This window comes from Mirounga angustirostris, unplaced genomic scaffold (genome assembly GCF_029215605.1).
Source record: "Mirounga angustirostris isolate CCGP_5_RB_7025 unplaced genomic scaffold, mMirAng1.0.hap1 SCAF_12, whole genome shotgun sequence".
Taxonomy (NCBI): Eukaryota; Metazoa; Chordata; class Mammalia; order Carnivora; family Phocidae; genus Mirounga; species Mirounga angustirostris.
In genome coordinates, this window is record NW_026991720.1 from 80,402,445 (window position 1) to 80,423,375 (window position 20,931).

The 20,931-nt window shown below is 37.5% G+C and overlaps 1 protein-coding gene and 1 non-coding gene across 11 annotated transcripts in view; both read left to right on the top strand.

Annotated features, from left to right (window-relative positions):
- The window catches only part of CACNA2D1 (calcium voltage-gated channel auxiliary subunit alpha2delta 1), a 507,273-nt gene that overhangs the window by 389,215 nt on the left and 97,127 nt on the right, over window positions 1–20,931 (top strand). The gene's annotated exons all lie outside the window — the stretch shown is intronic.
- LOC123836248 (U6 spliceosomal RNA) lies at window positions 17,755–17,861 on the top strand. The gene has a single exon (XR_006788922.1). It is a non-coding gene; the product is annotated as a U6 spliceosomal RNA (small nuclear RNA).

Here is a 20,931-nt window from a genome sequence, read left to right on the forward strand (position 1 = left end):
AAGTATAGCTACCATCTGTTACTACAATAGTGTTGACTGTATTCCCTCTTCTGTACTTTTCATCTGTGACCTATTTATTTTATAATTGGAAGTTTGTACCTCTTCATCCCCTTTATCTATTTTACCCATTCCCCCCACCCACCTACCTTCTGGCAACCACCAGTTTGTTCTTTGTATTTCAGAGTCTCTGTGTGTTTGTTCATTTGTTTTATTTTTTTAAGTTATTATTATGTTAATCACCATACATTACACCATTAGTTTTTGATGTAGTGTTCCATGATTCATTGTTTGCGTATAACACCCAGTGCTCCGTTCAATACATGTCCTCTTTAATACCCATCACCAGGCCAACCCATCCTCCCACCCCCTCCCCTCTAGAACCCCCAGTTTGTTTTTCAGAGTCAATCATCTCTCATGGTTTGTCTCTCCCTCCGATTCGCCCCCTTCATTCTTCCCCTCCTGCTATCTTCTTCTTTTTTTTTTTTTTAACATATAATGTATTATTCGTTTCAGAGGTACAGATCTGTGATTCAACAGCCTTGCACATGTCTATCACCCAGCCACCCCATCCCTCCCACCCCCCACCACTCCAGCAACCCTCAGTTTGCTTCCTGAGATTAAGAATTCCTCATATCAGTGAGGTCATATGATACGTGTCTTTCCCTGATTGACTTATTTCGCTCAGCATAACACTCTCCAGTTCCATCCACGTCGTTGCAAATGGCAAGATCTCATTCCTTTTGATGGCTGCATAATATTCCATTGTGTATATATACCACATCTTCTTTATCCATTCATCTGTGGATGGACATCTTGGCTCTTTCCACAGTTTGTCTGTTGTGGACATTACTGCTATAAATATCAGGGTGCATGTACCCGTTCAGATCCCTACATTTGTATCTTTGGGGTAAATACCCAGTAGTACAATTGCTGGATCGTATGGTAGCTCTATTTTCAACTTTTTGAGGAACCTCCATACAGTTTTCCAGAGTGGCTGCACCAGCTTGCATTCCCACCAACAGTGTAGGAGGGTTCCCCTTTCTCCGCATCCCCCCCAACATCTGTCATTTCCTGACTTGTTAATTTTAGCCATCCTGACTGGTCTGAGGTGGTATCTCACTGAGGTTTTGATTTGGATTTCCCTGATGCCGAGTGATGTTGAGCACTTTTTCATGTGTCTGTTGGCCATTTGGAGGTCTTCTTTGGAAAAATGTCTGTTCATGTCTTCTGCCCATTTCTTGATTGGATTCTTTGTTCTTTGGGTGTTGGGGGTTTGATAAGTTCTTTATAGATTTTGGATACTAGCCCTTTATCTGATATGTCATTTGCAAGTATCTTCCATTCTGTCGGTTGTCTTTTGGTTTTGTGGACTGTTTCCTTTGCTGTGCAAAAGCTTTTTATCTTGATGAAGTCCCAATAGTTCATTTTTGCCCTTGCTTCCCTTGCCTTTGGCGATGTTTCTAGAAAGAAGTTGCTGCGGGTGAGGTCGAAGAGGTTGCTGCCTGTGTTCTCCTTTAGAACTTTGATGGACTCCTGTCTCACACTGAGGTCTTTCAACCATTTTGAGTCTATTTTTGTGTGTGGTATAAGGAAATGGTCCACTTTCATTCTTCTGCATGTGGCTGTCCAACTTTCCCAACACCATTTGTTGAAGAGACTGTCTTTTTTCCATTGGACATTCTTTCCTGCTTTGTCGAAGATTAGTTGACCAAAGAGTTGAGGGTCCATTTCTGGGCTCTCTATTCTGTTCCATTGATCTATGTGTCTGTTTTTGTGCCAGTACCATACTGTCTTCATGATGACAGCTTTGTAACAGAGCTTGAAGTCGGAATTATGATGCCACCAGCTTCGCTTTTCTTTTTCAACATTCCTCTGCTATTCGGGGTCTTTTCTGGTTCCATACAAATTTTAGGATTATTTGTTCCATTTCTTTGAAATAAGTGGATGGTATTTTGATGGGGATTGCTTTGAATGTGTAGATTGCTCTAGGCACCAAAAGAAAGCTGGGGTGGCAATCCTTATATCAGACAAATTAGATTTTAAACCAAAGACTGTAATAAAAGATGAGGAAGGACACTATATCCTACTTAAAGGGTCTATCCAACAAGAAGATCTAACAGTTGTAAGTATCTATGCCCCTAACATGGGAGCAGCCAATTATATAAGCAAAGAAACACATCAACAGCAATACAATAATAGTAGGGGACTTTAATACCCCACTCACTGAAATGGACAGATCATCTAAGCAGAAGATCAACAAGGAAATAAAGACTTTATTTTTTATTTTTTTTTAAAGATTTTATTTATTTATTTGACAGAGATAGAGCACAAGTAGGCAGAGAGGCAGGCAGAGGGAGAGGGAGAAGCAGACTCCCTGCTGAGCAGGGAGCCCGATGCGGAACTCGATCCCAGAACCCTAGGATCATGACCTGAGCTGAAGGCAGCTGCTTAACCAACTGAGCCACCCAGGTGCCCGGAAATAAAGACTTTAAATGACACACTGGACCAAATGGACTTCACAGACATATTCAGAAAATTCCATCCCAAAGCAACAGAATACACATTCTTCTCTAGTGCCCATGGAACATTCTCCAGAATAGATCACATCCTAGGTCACAAATTAGGTCTCAACCGGTACCAAAAGATTGGGATCATTCCCTGCATATTTTCAGACCACAATGCTTTGAAACTAGAACTCAGTCACAAGAGGAAAGTCTGAAAGAACTCAAGTACATGGAGGCTAAAGAGCATCTTACTAAAGAATGAATGGGTCAACCAGGAAATTAAAGAAGAATTAAAAAAAATTCATGGAAACAAATGAAAATGAAAACACAACGGTTCAGAATCTTTGGGATGCAGCAAAGGCAGTCCTAAGAGGAAAGTATATAGCAATAAAGCCTTTCTCAAGAAGCAAGAAAGGTCTCAAATATACAACCTAACCCTACACCTAAAGGAGCTGGAGAAAGAACAGCAAATAAAGCCTAAACCCAGCAGGAGAAGAGAAATAATAAAGATCAGAGCAGAAATCAATGAAATAGAAACCAAAAGAACAGTAGAACAGATCAACCCAAGTAGGAGCTGGTTCTTTGAAAGAATTAATAAGATTGATAAACCCCTGGCCAGACTTTTCAAAAAGAAAAGAGAAATGACCAAAATAAACAAAATCATGTTCATTTGTTTTAATTTTTAGATTCTACGTTTAAGTGAAATTATATGGTATTTGTTTTTCTCCACCTGACATTTTACTTAGCATAATACTTTCTGGGTCTATCCATGGTGTCCCAAATGGCAAGATTTTTCTTTTTTTTTTTTTTTTTTTGGCTGAGTCATATTCCTCTGTGTATGTGTGTGTGCGCGCGCGCGTATTTGTGTATCTCACATTGTCTTTATCCATTCATCCTTTGGTTGATAATTGGGTCACTTCCATATCTAGATTATAATAAATAATGCTACAGTAAACATAGGGGTGCGTATATCTTTTTGAATTAGTGGATTTTTTTTTTTTTTATATATTCTTTGGGTAAATACCTAGTATTGGAATTACTGGATCATATAGTATTTCCGTTTTTAATTTTTTGAGGAACCTCCATGTTGTTTTCCGCAGTGGCTGCACCAATTTACATTCTCAGCAATAGTGCATGAAGGTTTCTTTTTCTCCACATCCTCACCAACTCTTGATATTTTTTTGTCTTTTTCACATTGGCCTCTCTGACCGGTCTAAGGCAATATCTCATTGTGGTTTTGATATGCATTCCCTGATGATGAGTGATGTTGAGCATCTTTTCATGTGTCTGTTGGCCATCTATATGTCTTCTTTGGAAAAATGTATTCAGGGCCTCTGCCCATTATTTAATTGGGTTGTTTGTTTTTTGTGTGTTTTCTGGGGGGGGGGGTTGAGTTATGGGAGTTACATATTTTGGATATTAACCCTTATTGGATATGTCATTTGCAAATATCTTTGCCCATTTAGTAGGTTGCTTCTTTTGTTTTGTTGATGGTTTCCTTTTCTGGGCAGAAGCTTTTTATTTTGATATAGTCCCAATAGATTATGCTTGTTTGTGTTTCCTTGTCTTAGGAGACATATCTAGAAAAATGTTGCTATGGCTAATGTCAGAGAAGCTCTGCCTTTGTTCTCTTCTAGGATTTTTATGGTTTCAGATCTCACAGGTCTTTTACCCATTTTGAGTTTATTTGTATATGGTGTGAGAAGATGGTCCAGTTTCATTCTTTTGCATGTGGCTGTCCAGTTTTCCCAACACCATTTGTTGGAGAGACCATCTTTTCTCCATTGTATATTATTCCTCTTTTGTCATTGATCAATTGCCCATATAAGCGTGGGTTTATTTCTGGAGTCTGTTCTGTTCCATTGGTCTATGTGTTTGTTTTCCATTAATCTATGTGTCTGTACCATACTGTTCTGATTACTTTGTAGTATATCTTGAAATCTAGGATTGTGGTATCCCCAGATTTGTTCTTTCTCAAGATTGCTTTGGCTAACTTTAGGGTTATTTTTTTACAGCTTTGTGGAAAATGCCACTGGTAATATGTATCATAATAATGTATTAAGAATTATAATAATGTATTATGTTTTCAAGGTATTGTTAACACAAGAACTGACATGTCAATGTGCTTTTTAAAAAGTACTATTTCCAAAGAACCATAGTAGACCTTCCTACTCATAGCTAAAGAATGTTGAACTCCAGAGCAAATAAAACAGGACAAAATGAATATTACCACATCTCATGAAATTTCATGATCGTTTATTGGTATATAACTTCACATTTGAAGTGGTTATATTCACAGAGATGGAAGTGAGCGATTTGTGCCGAGGTCATTTTGTATTGAACATAAAAGAAGAGATTTGTCTTTGAGACTTCCTTCACTGGAAGGGCACCCCTAGGAAAAAAGTAGTCTCGGGAAGCAGGTATAATTCCTCTGTTAGTCTGAACTCCAGGTAACTAGATGTATGATGTTTACGAAGAGGAATGGGATTTATAACTAAAATGCTTTTAGCAGGATATCACTGGCTGAGGGTAGCTACAGAACCCAGGGTCAATGAAGCAAGACTTTATAAAAATGTCCCATAGGTGATACATGCAAGGAACTCTGCATACCTCCTTTGGAGACTTCTTTTCATCTGGGCCACATGTGAGTCTCCATTACAGTAAGGTATGGCCTGGCCTTTAGTTTCCTAGGGCTGCCATAACAATACCACGGATTGGGTAGCTCAAACTACAGAAATGTACTTTTTCATGGTTTTGTAGGCTGGAACTCCAAGATCAAGGTGCTGGCAGGGTCAGTTTCTCCTGCTGGCTTCTTCCCTGGCTGGCAGATGGCTGCCTTGTTGCTGCTTTAGATGGTCATCCACTGTGCATTGACACTCCTGGTGTCTCTCCTTATATGGACACCAGTCCTAGTAGATGATGTCCTTATCCTAATAGCCTAATTATAACTTAACCACCTCTTCGAAGAACTTATCCTTGACTACTGTTACATTCTGAGGTACTAGGGGTTCAGATTTCAGCATATGAATTTGAGGGGACACAGTTCAGCCCATAACACCTGGGGAACCACCCTCAATGTCCAGATCTTTCTCTGCTTTACCTGAACCTTAAGCAGTCCTTTAGCTTGTCTGTATCCTTGATATTATTTCAGAAAACTTGATACTGCCTAAGATCTGATTCATCCTATTTTTATTTTACACTCTGCTCTGTGTTTTAGCTCAACACTTAACAAAATGTGAACAGGTAAAATATAATTTCTCAAATGATCAGAAATGTAGTTATTTAGTTTCACTTGTACATAAACGTATCATTGATTACAAAAGTATAACAAAAGAGAATGTTGTAAAAAAAACAAAAACAAAAAAACACATTAAATTCGGTATGGATTTGACCTATCTAATGAAATTTGTATAAAACCAGCAGATATTAAGTAAGGTCATTGTCTTAAACTGGCTTCTTCCTGATTCTCACTCATGGATTCAAAGTGTGGTAGTTGATTTGGGACATGATCCCAGGAAACACTACCAGTTAAAGGAGTATGGAATTGAGTCAAGAGAAGGAAGGAGGGAACCAATTAAAGGATCTCAACTTCATTTAAAGGAACTTTATCCTACTAAAGAATCCTAGAAGCTGTTTAGAATATGAACTTCAAAGTTATTCTGCCGAAAGCCCCAAAGAGCTGGGGCTTTATGTACCAGCCTTCCCCATATGTGGGCAAAATAGATTCTGGCCACAGGAGGGGAAACGGAGACCAGAAGTTGTAGTTAATGGTAGTTAGAAACCTGAACAGTGTCCTCTATATCCAGTCACTGATCCTTAAAGATGGTGACTGCTCACAATTAAAACAAACAAACAAGAAAACAAACAAACAAAAACAGCTAAGAATACATCAGGAAGGTGGGCTGCTAATGTTAGAACAAAGTCCATAATTTTTATTTACCTTTTTTCTCCTCTCATACCCTCATTTCCCCACACACTTTACTAACTCTGTGCCAGCAGGTTGATTAGTGAGATGGCCTGAACTTGAAACCCAGAGGCCTGTGAATCCAGTCTCCGTGTGTCCATTTCACAGTGGCTCCTGAAATTGTCCGTAGTCTTCACTGAGCACGGAAGTGCTTGAATGAGTACCCTGAGTTTTATGCTTGGTTCTGCTTTCCCACATTATGTAGCAACAATCTTCGTGACAATCTCCTTGTCAGCTGGAGGTCTGCCAGTTGATTTTTTTCCTTGCTTTTTGTTTTACTGGCTTGAGAAATCCAGAATATCGAGATAATAGGTATAGATTTAGGAAGAGCACCACCTCACCATTACGTCCCCACATGGAAAGTCAAACATTTGTGTTGGCAGAGCCTGAAGTTACAGAGACAGGGTGTACAAATTTTCCAAGCAGATCACTTTCAGTTGTGGTGAGAGATGATGTTCCTACATCCTTCCCTTGGTTCCCACACTCATGCATTCTACCTTTTTGGGGCAGAGCCAGCGTGCGGAGGGGCAACCTGATTTGTAGCATTTGCTAATTTTCATAATATAATCACTGCCACCTTGGCCACTTTCAAGCTACCTTATGTGAGGCTTTAAAGATTCCTGAAAATGATACCATTGTTTTTTCTTTTGTTGTTTTTTTTGTTTTGTTTTTTGTTTTTATGAGCAGATACAAGTTGGTGCCAGCACATAATGAATATAGCACCATAGTTTAGAGTACATGTTATCTTCCCTGCATATTCTGCCAATACCTCCTGGTTCATATTAGGCAGATCTTATGTCTCTTTTGTTGAATATTCTCCCTCTTTCTCTCTCTCTCTCTGTGTCTCCCTCTCTTTCCTCTGTGTCTCTCATTTTTGTTTACCTGGAGCATAGACTTCTTTCCCAGATGGGACATTTTGAGACCTTACCTATTTGTTGCCTAGAGCCATGAGGGAAAATGAGATCAGATCTTCAGGAGAACACGTGTCATCTTATGGTGTTTAGGAATAGAAAAACTACTATCTTTTAGGTGGAAGAGGTTATTTCTGCTTATCCAGAGGGCATAGGGGAATCTGGAAGTTCACTGTTCTCAATTGTACCCACCTAGATGTTCTACACTTAGGGTCCCATGATTTGCCTATCATTGCCCTGACTTTTACATAGAAACTTGACAAGGCTATAAATGCAGCCTTCTTTTTAAGGATGTGACTCTCAAAAGCACACACACTATGCCTATTTCTGGCACACGTTGACCTCACAACAGGAGATGGGAATCTCTTCATTATTTGTCCTAGAAGTCTTGTGGAGTTCACAGTCTGCCTTCAGTTGATGGTTGGCTGACTTGATGTTATCATTTTCTTCAGTGAATATAACAACATCCCACCAACTCCAAACCTTTATGATTACTATTGCCACCATATTTCTGAAATGGTAGGCGCCTCCCCTTCGATCTATATTGTGTTCCAATCACTGCAGGTGAAATGCTTGGCATTTGTGATACCACAGTCTCTGAGGGGTTTTCTTGACTCTAGTTATGACTGGTATACAGTCAGGTACTCATGGAGTCTTTGTGGCCACACAGCTGGTGAGTGATGAGTTCATTCTACAATCTCATTCTGAGGATCTATCAACCTAGATTGGGTTTCCCCAGAAATGGTCCCCGAGACAAGGATTCCAGTACAAATGGTTTATTTAGAAAGTAACTCTAGGAAATACTTAGAGAAATGTGAGAAGTTTAAAAAAAAGAACTAATAAAAGTTGGATTATCAAATAAGTTACCACTCTGAGTGAGTACAGCTTGACGCTCTGGACAGTTCTGAGAATCAGTACAGATTATGTGAATCAGAGTTTATCCCTTCCAAGGGGAAAATGTGCTGCAGTATTTAAAGTTAATGAGTGCTCCTGACAGACGTTAATTCCCTGGTGTTCCGAGGCCAACATATACACAGGCAGAGGGCTTACAGAAAGTTCAGGCAGTTAAATTTGGGCTCCATGGAAATACGGACGGGATACCAATAGCATCTGCCTTAGCTAGAAACTAAACAGTGCTATTAATGAAAATGCTTTAAAGAGAATTTCTGATTAAACAGTAGAAATGGATTTGAATGAATTTTATGTTTTCAGCATTTAACCGGCAACTAATGATTCTTAATTAAATCACTTAGATGGGATTGACATTGGGATTCTTAATGCCTGGCAAGTCTTAAAGACCATTACTTTTCTTAAAAATATTAAGGCTTTTAAATGTGTATTGCTTTAAAGAAAATTTTAACTAACTCCTTAAGAAATACAATTGCAAGATATTTCCTTGTGGTTTCTGTGAACCTGGTCAATAGACCTTGTTGGTTCATTGACAGTTCTTTGCAAATGCATACTTGTGTATCCTCACTTGATGTAGCTTGACTGTGAAAGCTACAGGAGTATTCGCAAATGGAATATGGAGCTCCCAGAAAGAGCTGGGAGTGCATTTAATCCGGAAATAATGTATCTCAATATCTCAAGTTAAAAAATATGAAAATAGTCAGTTATATATTCAAAAATAGGGAAGAAGAATGATATTGGAAAATGTACGATGCATGCAAATTGTAAGGCAAATAATGCAGAAAGAAATTTGAAAGATGAAGCCATCATGATTTCCCACTTTATTCCCAGAGAAGTTTATTGCTGGTCTCAGCTCCTGTATATTGGCTTGTTTCGTTTAGATTAGTCACTTTAATTTGCTTTCATTGATTATGGTCCTCATTTACCATAAAAAGATAGTTTTGTCAACTATACTCTGAATTTTTTATTAACTATATACTGTTGTTAATTTTATTATTTCAGAAAATCATTAGTACATTTTGATGATTGAAAAGTCACTGATTGGTTTTAAATGATCTTATTATTCCAGCCATAGATTTGCCCTTCAGAAATAAGTATGAACAAGATCTCAGGTAGCTATGTGGTCATTGTTTATCTTATTTTGTATTAACCTTCATTAATCACAAGTCTTATGGAATTTTTTTTTTTTATTTTAAAGATTTTTTTTTTTTTTTTATTTGAGAGAGAGAGAGAATGAGAGACAGAGAGCACGAGAGGGAAGAGGGCAGAGGGGGAAGCAGACCCCCTGCTGAGCAGGGAGCCCAACGTGGGACTCGATCCCGGGACTCCAGGATCATGACCTGAGCCGAAGGCAGTCGCTTAACCAACTGAGCCACCCAGGCGCCCCTCTTATGGAATTTTTAACAACTTTTTTTTTTTTTTTTTTTTTTTTTTAATTTGCGAGAGAGAGAATGAGAGACAGAGAGCATGAGAGGGAGGAGGGTCAGAGGGAGAAGCAGACTCCTTGCTGAGCAGGGAGCCTGATGTGGGACTCGATCCCGGGACTCCAGGATCATGACCTGAGCCGAAGGCAGTCGCTTAACCAACTGAGCCACCCAGGCGCCCCTCTTATGGAATTTTTAACAACTTTTTTTTTTTTTTTTTTTTTTTTTTAATTTGCGAGAGAGAGAATGAGAGACAGAGAGCATGAGAGGGAGGAGGGTCAGAGGGAGAAGCAGACTCCTTGCTGAGCAGGGAGCCTGATGTGGGACTCGATCCCGGGACTCCAGGATCATGACCTGAGCCGAACGCAGTCGCTTAACCAACTGAGCCACCCAGGCGCCCTTATGGAATTTTTAATGCTATTTTTTTAAACACTGCTTTTGTGGCAGGAACTGTTCTCTTTGTTTTCCACGGTAACTCATTTAGTCTTTATCACTACCTTGTGAGGTAGGTACTATTACTGTTCTTAATTTTACAGATAAAGAAACAGAGTTCTGGTGTCTTTTCTAAGGGAGAAGACAGAATTGGAACACAGCCATCTTTGTTTATGAGTCTAGATGTAACCACAAAGTTATGTGACTGAATGCTGAGGAAAATATAAAATATATTTACTAATTTTTTTTAAGATTTTATTTATTTAGAGAAAGAGCGAAAGAGAGAGAGAGAACATAAGCAGGGGGAACAGCAGGGAGGGGGAGAAGCAGGCTCCGTGTTGAGCAAGGAGCCCGATATGGGGGGGCTCCTGGGTGGCTTAGATGGTTAGGCGTCTGCCTTCGGCTCAGGTCATGATCCCAGGGTCCTGGGATCGAGCCCCGCATCGGGCTTTCTGCTTAGCAGGGAGCCTGCTTCTCCCTCTTCCTCTGTCTACCCCCTGCTCATGCTCTCTCTCTCTCCATATCTCTGTGTCTCAAATGAATAAATAAAATTTAAAAAAAACAAAACGATATGGGGCTCGATCCCAGGACTCCGGGATCATGGGCCGAGCCGAAGGCAGACGCCTGACTGAGCCACCCAGGTGCCCCTACATTTACTAATTTTGTGAAATCTGGTTTATTTAAATAAAACTCCGAAATCTTGGAATTGTTAGAAATTCTAAGGTAGAATATGATTAGGTTATAAAAATGAAGAGAAATTGTTTTTAAATCTAAATTCATTTTTAAAGAATGTTATTTTTGTTTTAGTGGAGGAATTCTTTCAGTAAATGTTTCTGTATTTTGGCTTGAAAAAACATATGAATTGGATTATTTTTACAATTGCATATGAACACTTAAACGTTATATCTGGATTATACATTCTGCCTAACTAGTATATTTTTTTTATGTATTTATTTACTTGCTTTATCATGTATCTTTTGCTCCTATCAACTTCATATGCTCTTATTTGCATTCATATTATATTTAATGTCAACCAAATTAACTTCATAATTTACAAGAAATTCTTCAGTTTTATTAGTTACCATGCTATATTTGGGGCTATAAAATGCCTGAGATTGATACATGTAAAGAGACTTAATTATTATACATTATTTTCATAAAAGAAAAGCAAACATATATTTTTGTCTTCAACAGATAGGCCTTTTTCTCATTAAATACAAATTTCATAATTTAATGATATGGAATTTCTAAGGAAAGAAACTTCAAAACGTATTTATGATGCCCTGGTGTATGTGTGCATGTATTTTTTTTTCCTTTTTCTCTGAAACTGAAAGTCTAGGAAAGAAATGATAGAACTTTTAGTTTTTATAACTTCAGGGAGGCATTATATTAAGGCACTCAGGAAACCTGGTAGTGATTGTGTAATTAACTTTGACCATAATTTTTCCAGAAAGCCCTCACGCATTTCTCTTCCTCCTCATACCAAAGCTCATGTGAGTCATCCAAAGACTTAGGATGCAATTGATAGGGACACTTGCCAAAGTTGCCTAGAACTCCCAACTGAAAAATCCGCCATTCTCTCATTTTTAGGTTGATGTTTCTAAGTCTCTTAAAATTTTGTAAAGAACAGTAATTGTTATGCTTCAGTCACGTGTAAGATGTCAGGAGTATGGCCACATCATGTCCTAATGTATTCTTGATTATCTCCAGGGCCTTCCTTGTTGCAGAAGGGGAGCCCGCTGTTGGGCAGAGCTCATGGAAGCATAGTGTAGCTGTTTCCGCAGGAATCAGGTTATATGCTTTGATGGAAGCGAGTGGTAGATGGTAGAGGCGGCAGTTCAATCACAGCACGTTCTGACTTACAGGCGTAATTTCAGATGTTGACACACTGAGTGGAATTTGTTTCTGAAAGTGAGGGAGTTTGACGTTTCCAGAGTAAAATACCGCAAGCCGGTGGAGGATGGAAAGGAAGTGTGCGCCGATTATGAACAATATGTGAAACGTTAACAATTGAAGAAAGACGGTCATGTGCTTCAGTAAAATCACAGATCTCGTTACTTAAGAATTAGATGCACATGTTGGGATGATGTGAAGGGTTTTCCAGTCCCATTTTCTTCTTGGAAGTTTTTCTAATATGTGGTCGTTAAGAAAGTATAATCTTTGAACACTCACGAGAAAGAAATAATCCCAATATACTCCCTTATAATATCTTTGCTGTTAGTTGTAGGAGAGCACTTGTTTCAAGTAAGTTCTACTCGTTGCCAGATTATAGCCACTCAACAGCAGTTCTGGAGGGGATGGTTTCTAAATGCAAGGGCAAGATGAGTGAGGAGCCACAGCTATCCCAGCGGGAGGCTGGACAGGGATGACCACGATGTTATGCTGGTGGCATGCTGGTGGCTCACCTCTGCATAAGTGACCTGCTTCCCACTCACCACAGACAAAACTACCTCCTTGTTGGGCTGCTAGAATTGCAGAGAGATGACGCACAACCTTTGAGGCTCACTGATCAGCTTGCAGTTAGGATGAAATCTCAGGTACTTCCCAGTTTTTGACTTGACAGTTTAACACCAACTAGTGTCAGAGTGGAGGTTTGTTTAAATCTGAAATTGCACTCTATCTGCAAGAAAGACGTGATTTGGGTTGTTCCTTTTCTCATGTGCTTTAAATTTTAGTTTTCCTTCCAAAATTGGCCTCGTGTGTTCCTAGACAAGGGAATGGTTTTCTTAGCTTAGAACATTTTTACTCTGCATATGATAGTGAGCACATTTGTACGTTGTACGTTGTCGCACAGTTTACATTTAAAAGTGATTTTTTTTTCATCCTTAGAAAACAGGTGCTGTGCACAAATAAAGTAACAGCTACTTGGCAAGCCAGTGTACTTTTGTGACAAATGAATTCTAGGAGAGTAATTTCATTTCATGTCTTATAAAATCGTCATCATCTAGATTGCAAGAAATTTTTATGTGGATTCCTATCTCATTTATGTCAATGAACAAGAATACTGTAGTTTATACCCTTGCAACTTCAAGTGGGTCCTGTGGTCCACCAGCATGGGCAGCACCTGACAGCTGGTTAGGCATGCGGACTCTGGAGCCCCACACCGAAGGGGTCAGAATCTTCACTGAGCATGCCTCTCAAATGATTCCTAAGCAGTGAGGAAACCGGAAGTCCCACTCGGGAGGTACATTGAGCAAAGTCCAGCAGGTATCTGTCTGGAGCTTCTTGTAACTTACAACGCTTATTACTGATTTAGATTTTTTTTAAGATTTTATTTATTTATTTGACAGAGAGAGACACAGCAAGAGAGGGAACACAAGCAGGGGGAGCGGGAGAGGGAGAAGCAGGCTTCCCGCAGAGCAGGGAGCCCGATGCGGGGCTCGATCCCAGGACCCTGAGATCATGACCTGAGCCGAAGGCAGACGCTTAACGACTGAGCCAGCCAGGCACCCCTACTGATTTAGATTTTAAGATTTTGGTATTTCATAACATTCCTAGTACTATAGATGTTTACAAATATTTTTATAGTGTAGCCATTTGCTTTTTGGAGGGGTGTATTAAAACAGGAAGGAGTAGAGTTAGGTTTCTTAAAAGAACCAAAGTTCTCTCTTTCATATATACTTGATTTTTTTTTTTAAAGGTAAAGCTAGGTGCTTTTTAAAATTACCTTCATTTAAAAGACGCATAAAGAAAATTATGGGCTGTGAAGAGAAGACACTCAAAGGACAAATTTAGAGATTATAATGACAGGGTACGTAATCAAGGTTATTTAGTTTTAAAAAAAGAGATTGCCAGAAGATAACTTAATTGCTTTGCAAGTATAAGGAAAGTTTATAAGAAGGTGTTGACAAGCATGATAAATATTTTTTCCATTAATTACATGGTACACTAAAGATAGTTTTTGGTACTTAGAAATTACATTTTCAGTTTTAGGAGTGGCAAAGTAATACTTAAGGTGAGGCAGAAGGAATACTTCTCTTTTGAACTGATCTGTTGTTTTTAAAAATATAAAAGTTAGAACTTACTTGCTGGGGCTTGAAGGACTGGGAAAAGAGTCCATGCCCAAGAAGCAGAGTTGTGTGTCACTGTTTACTGGGTAAAATTATTCAGGGTCCGTGTATTCATTTAATTATGAGAAGAGGTAGAGAGAGTGGCTTGGGCTGACGTGAGTTGTCGGTTAGCCAAGTTGCTCACAGTTACTTAAACTATCATATTTGCTCCTAATTATTTAGTAGGTTTAAATTCAGAAATTGAAACATAAATTGCTATTACCCTAAGGTACTTACTTGTAGAATGCATAGACTTTAACCTTAATCTGTGAATGGCAGAATCCCTTTCAGCACATTCCTAAGGTTCTAGAAAGCATTTTGAGAATTTTGAGGTCTCTGCTAGAGCTTGAAAACATGTACTAAGACCTGAGAATATTTTTTTGTTACATGTTTCGTTGTAAGGGACTTTGTCATAAGGTGACTATTTGCAAGGTAAATTGTTATAAATTCCAAATACTGACTTTTGCTTTTTCTCATAATTAATTCATCTTTCTAATGTTTTGTCCAATGTTTGCGCCCTTTAAAAATATATTCCAAAAATTTTTTTGCACTCCTCATGATCTCTCTCCTCTTTAATCCTGTGTTCTATTGATAGGTATCTTCTTCATTTAATTTTTTTCTTTAGTTTCTACCATAATCATACTTTAAATTTTTCTAATATTTATATTACTAAAATGTATTTTCAAATATACATATAAATTTATATATATATATATTTATATATTTGATTTTAGTGGAACTGAGTTAGGTTGAATATGTTGAATATAAGGTCTTCAACTCGTGTTGGTAATCCTTTTGTGGATCCCAAATGCTATTTCATATTGAAAAGAACTCATTGGTGATGTTACTAACTTTCCTTAAAAAACAGATTTGTTCTTTCTGTTAGGGGCGTGTCTTACAGATATGCACAGATTAGAAATCATTTGTGTTTACCCTGAGTCTTGTTGCTTCCTGAGTCTAGATAGATGCATGCTTATTCCCCCACTTTGCTCAGATATTCGCTCAAATGCTTCCTTATTAGAGAGGACCCCCTTGGCCACCACATCTCCAGTACCATTCTAGTTTTAGTTACACTATCACTTTAACTATTGTCTCTTATGGATCACTTTACCTCATTTCCTTTCTTTGTAGCATTTGTCTCCACCTAATACTTTATATACATGTTTGTTGTTTATATTCTGTATCCCTGTACTCCCACCTCCCCACTTTATCTGTATTATAGCATCTCTTCTCTGCAAAGAAATTATATATGTATATTATCGTTCTCTCTGAGTTCTTTAGGCAAATCCAGCCAAACTCACAAGTAATCCTTTTTTCAACTAGGGAAGACATTCCAGGTAGTCAGCTTCAGGTGCCATAAAAACATTGAGCATACTGGTCAGCATTGCATCATAATGTTGGTAAAGAGGAAAAGATCAAAGAGTATACAATCATTTAGTCATTTCATTAAAGTTTCATCCTTGGGAACTGGCATTCAAATTTTCACAGGGCTATGAAAAAAAACTTGTGATAGAAATCATGCTGATATGTTTATTATATCTTAAGAATCATGTAGGGGCACCTGGGTGGCTCAGTCGGTTAAGTGTCCAATTCTTGATTTTGGCCCACATCATGATCTCAGGGTCAAGAAATGGAGCCCCATGTTGGGCTCTGCACTGCGTGTGGAGCCTGTTTAAGAGTAGCCCCCCTGCCAAAATAATTTTAAAAAAAATTAAAAATCCTCTTAAAAAGAATGATGGAGAAAACCTGTACATATTTCTAGTTGGGCAAGTGTTGTGGAATCAGGATTACACAGTGGTTGATAAAGCCATGGTTGAGAAAGAAAATGTAAATATCAAGTAGAGATGAGCAAGGAAGCTTAGTACAAATTACTTTTGAAGCAAAAGAATAGTATACTCTCAATTGTTTGAAATTCTAAGTGCATATAATTAGGTTTAAAAGTTTTCTGTATCAAAATACAGAATATTAAAATGATATTTGGGCTTATTCAGAAATTTACTCAACATTTCAACAAAAGTCAACAGACTGAGTTTTGGGCATGTCATGATTCAAGTTAATTGAGATATTTATTTAGGGGTGCCTGGGGGGCTCAGTTGGTTAAGTGTCTGACACTTGATTTTAGGTCAGGTCATGATCTCAGGGTTGGGAGATCGAGCGCTGCCTACTTCAGGCTCTGCGCTGGGCATGGTGCCTGCTTAAGATTCCTCCCTTTTCCCCTATTCCCCCTCCCATGCAAGTGCTTTCTTTCTCTCAAAAAAAGAAAATTGTTTGAAATATTTGTTTAAAAGTAAGAACACTTACCAAAAGTTCTGATGGGTGATGATTTATAATTTATAATAACAGGCAAACATATTTTGTCTCAGTAATGTTGTCATTAGCTTCACTTTTATTGATGTGACTTTCTTCTGACATTTACAGAATTCATTATTCCTTTTTCTTTATGGAGTTCCTTTGATGGTTAAAACTATTAGGTTTAAATTTTAAGATTTTAGAATTTGAGGGCCTTTCTAGTTGATCTAGTAAAGCCCCCCCTCTTTTTTTTTTTTTTTTTTTCCAGAAAGTAGGAAACTGAAGCTCAGAGGGCATAATTCAATCAGTTGTGGCCATTGATGCTTATTAGATGCAGGGGTTGGGCTAGACCTGACTTTCCTAAATTGGATTAAAAAGTGGAAAATTATCAATTTTTTCATACAACAGGCCACAGTAAACATAAACCAGCAGCCAATGTTGGGGTACAGTAATATCAATTTGAGAACAAGAGTTTTCAAGTCCCATAGTGCTACTAACAAATTTATGGCATCTCTGACTGTGCAAGGGTGATCACCCCTTCTGGTTTTCCCCAGACAGGGATTCACAATAGAAATTAGAATCCTATTCACAGTGTTTGCAAAATATCAGAATTACTTAGCAATACTTTTAATAATATATTTAGAATCTGCATTTGAGAAAAGAGAAAAGAATATGAGTTACACGTAGCAGAGTTGAGATAGAGATATATTAATACATGTGGAATTAATCACTCTTCTTGAAATAAAAAGGTAACTCGTGAGGATGTCACTTTGTCCAAAATTTATTGGTAAATGTAGTTTTAATTAGACAAAAAAAAATAGTTCCAAAGTTCAACAGAAAGACACCGTGAAAGAAGCAGTGTGACAGAGTATGGCAGCTTATACTTTCTGGTATAAATTGAAAATGATGAGACTCCAGAGAGAAGAGCGTGTCAGGCGTTTGGGTTTGAAACAGAGCTCAGAATCTTTTTTTTTTTTTTAAGATTTTATTTATTTATTTGACAGAGAGAGGCACAGCGAGAGAGGGAACACAAGCAGGGGGAATGGGAGAGGGAGAAGCAGGCTTCCCGTGGAGCAGAGAGCCCGATGTGGGGCTCGATCCCAGGACCCTGGGATCATGACCTGAGCCGAAGGCGGACGCTTAACGACTGAGCCACCCAGGCGCCCCCAGAGCTCAGAATCTTGATTGTTGTGTGACTCTGGGCACTTTGCTTAACACTCTAAGTCTCATTTCCTCAACTGCATCATGGAAACTCTATTAAAACTAAAACCAGTGCTCACTTAGGCAACATAGATACTAAAACTGGAACAATACAGAGAAGACTAGCATGGCCCCTGCACAAAAGTGACATGCAAATTCGTGAAGCTTTCCATATTTTTAAGTCTTAAAAAAAAAATACCTAAAACCATAAGCTTGGTGAAGATTAAATGAATTACCGCATGGTAAGTGCTTAGCCTGGTGCAGTTGTGATTCTCCATGTATGTTTGCTGATAGTTGTGTTATTAAGATTAAAAGTCAGAATTTGGTGAAACAATGGAAATAGGAAAGGAATAAAAAAAGTTCTAGAAATGTATCCCAAAACTTAACTCATTATAAAGAAGGGATCACGAACCAGTAATTATTCAGTAAAAGGGAAAATTGGCTACTGGGAAAAACCGCTTAATGTAATTGTCCCTTCATACTATTGGGGGAATTCAGTTTCACCAAGACTAAACACTACAGTGTAAAATAAGCAAACAAAACAATCAAATATTAGTAGAGACTATAGATGAAATTTATCTGATTAATACATAGTTTTGTGAGCATAATATTTCAAGAAATCATAAAGAATAGGTTTAAAAGTTAAAAAGTAAGCAACAAACTAGAAAAATAAGACTTAGAATTCACAAGAGTCTGAAAATTAATATATGAGAAAAAGTTTTACGTCGTTAGCCATCAAGGAAATTCAAGTAATTAAAAGATTGAAATAATCTTTTTACTTAGAATTTAGGAAATAAAAATGTTAAGTATTCATGAAAGTGGAATGAGATTGTTACAAATGTAGTATAAATTGGCACATAGTTTCTGTAAGGTAAATTGGCAATTGCTTAAAGAACCTTAAAATCTTTCTTAACTGGGGTATAATGTACAAATGTGTATGGATAAATGTTATCACCTACCTGTTTCTCTCAGTTTTAGGATAACCATCTTCTTTCCTTATAATATTTCTAGTTTTCAAATTTCCTATAAAAATAGGAAAATCAAGATAAACAAAGTATTTTTAATAGGAATAAAACCTAACCAAGAGTTTTGAAGATCACACCCTCTGTTCACTTTGCTTTTATTTTCCTGCACCGCCCTCTGGTGCCCAACATGTGGTTAGCTTCTGATACCAGAATTTTAACCAACTAATACACAAAATTGTATTGTTAATTTAATTTAGGTAATTCATTTCAATTAACAATTTTTGTATAATATAAATTTGTTACATAAATTATTATGTAAATAAGTCCACTCGTATTTTGTAATTTAAAAAAAATACCCAGGCTACTCTGAATTTGAGGGTTTTTTGCTGGTTATATACACGGTTTGAGCCTACCATTTTGTTTTTACATGCAAAAAAAGAAAAAACAGATCATTAAGACACGTTCTAAGGAATAATTTAGATATTGAACAATTTTTCAGAAACCAAGAAATTATAAATTATGTCCTTTTTGCTCATTTAAGAATGTTTTATAACTAAGCAGTGTACAAAGTACCCTAAAGCGAGTCTGTCTTTGTAAGAGTTTAGACCACACATGGATTAGGGGAAGGGGTAAAAATTAGAGGCAAGCTGTATAGTCAAAGATTAAATGGGCCGTTTCTGTTTCTCTGCAGTTCCAAGTGGAATAGTATCACCTTTGGGTTTCTTTTATCTTTAATTCTTAATGTTTCTAGAGGAAAACTACTTGAGCCCACTAACGATTTCAAAGGTGTACTTGGTGCCTTGTGAAAATGTGTTATGACATCCCATGAGGGCACCATTCCTACACAAGGTTGCTTTCGAGGAGCTTGATGGTTCTTTGACTTAACAATGTGCCAACACTGCATTTTTATCCAAGGTGGATTCAATGAGCAGCAGAGTTCTGTCTCTCAGAAACATTTTGTGAAGTGATTTCTTACTGAGCAGAGCACCTGAGAACAAAAATACTGTCTTTATAAAGCTAAGAGTTTAAATTACTTCATTTGAGAGGTTAACAATTTATTTTGGCACCGAAAGTATCTTTTAATATGATGTGTGTACTTGACTATGATATTTAATAGGAACGGTCTTTGGAAGCATTGAAATTTACTATTCATGGTTATTTCAGAGACTGTTCAAATAATAAGTTAATGTTTGAAGGATACTTGTATCGTCCCATTAGTGAACTTTAAAGGTCACTAAAGCTGATATCGTTCATCAGAATCTTTCTCATTGGTCTAGGAATCTGTTCTGATTTGAGCACACTGTTTTTGCTAAAATAATTTTTTAAATAATAGAGTTGTACTTGATTTAACGTCTACTATGTGCCAGATTTTTTAATAGGTTTTTTACACACGTCTTTCTTTGGGTATTTTAATAGCATCTATTGAGACAGAATACTTACATGTATGAATATATAAGCTTAACACAGTATAAAGCTAAAATATTTCTACAATTATAAATCTATAGCTTGATTTTGATCAACATTTCACACTGTCTTCTAATGAAACTCCATACATACATTTGTTAAATATTTATAGCATACTATTATTATATACCCAGTACTGTGGTTGCAATGGTGGGATGGCAATTTTCTTTGACTGTGGGCTTCTAATCCAGTGGAAGAATCTATCAAGATACCATACAAAGAAGTAGGAAATTTTAATGGAGTTGTATTCTGTGAAAGATACATCTAAGCCTAGGAAAGCTTATAATGGGGTGGTTTGAGCTAGTCAAGAAAGGTCATGAAAGCCTTTTGTAAGGAAAGACTGTTAAGGAAGAGAAGTGTTGTAGGCAGAAGAACAGGTTATATGGAAGGAGGAAATGAAAGAATGGTCATTTGCTCGAGTAGGAATACAAAGTTCCACGTGATTTATACCCCAGATGCTTACCTTAACCCACACATCTTTCTGTCTCAGCATGCTAGCAGAGATTTTCTCAACAGTTCTTATAAGAGGCCTACTCGGTTGAATTTTCTGGGATTGGGAAAGGAATCAGTGTGGTATTAGTTTGGATTTCTGACTCCAGGGTTGTTAAATATACATTTAAAAAAAGCATTTTCTTAATAGGTGACAAAAGCAGGACTCCCTAAATCTATTTTCAATCACAATATACTATTTCAAAGCTTTGTAATACTGTATTATTAAGCTTTTGCCCTAAGGTTTTTAATACATAAGTGATTTATGTATTAAATATGTGGTTTAGAAATTAAAATTTAGGCACTTGTTACCAAAGACTGCAACTTCAGT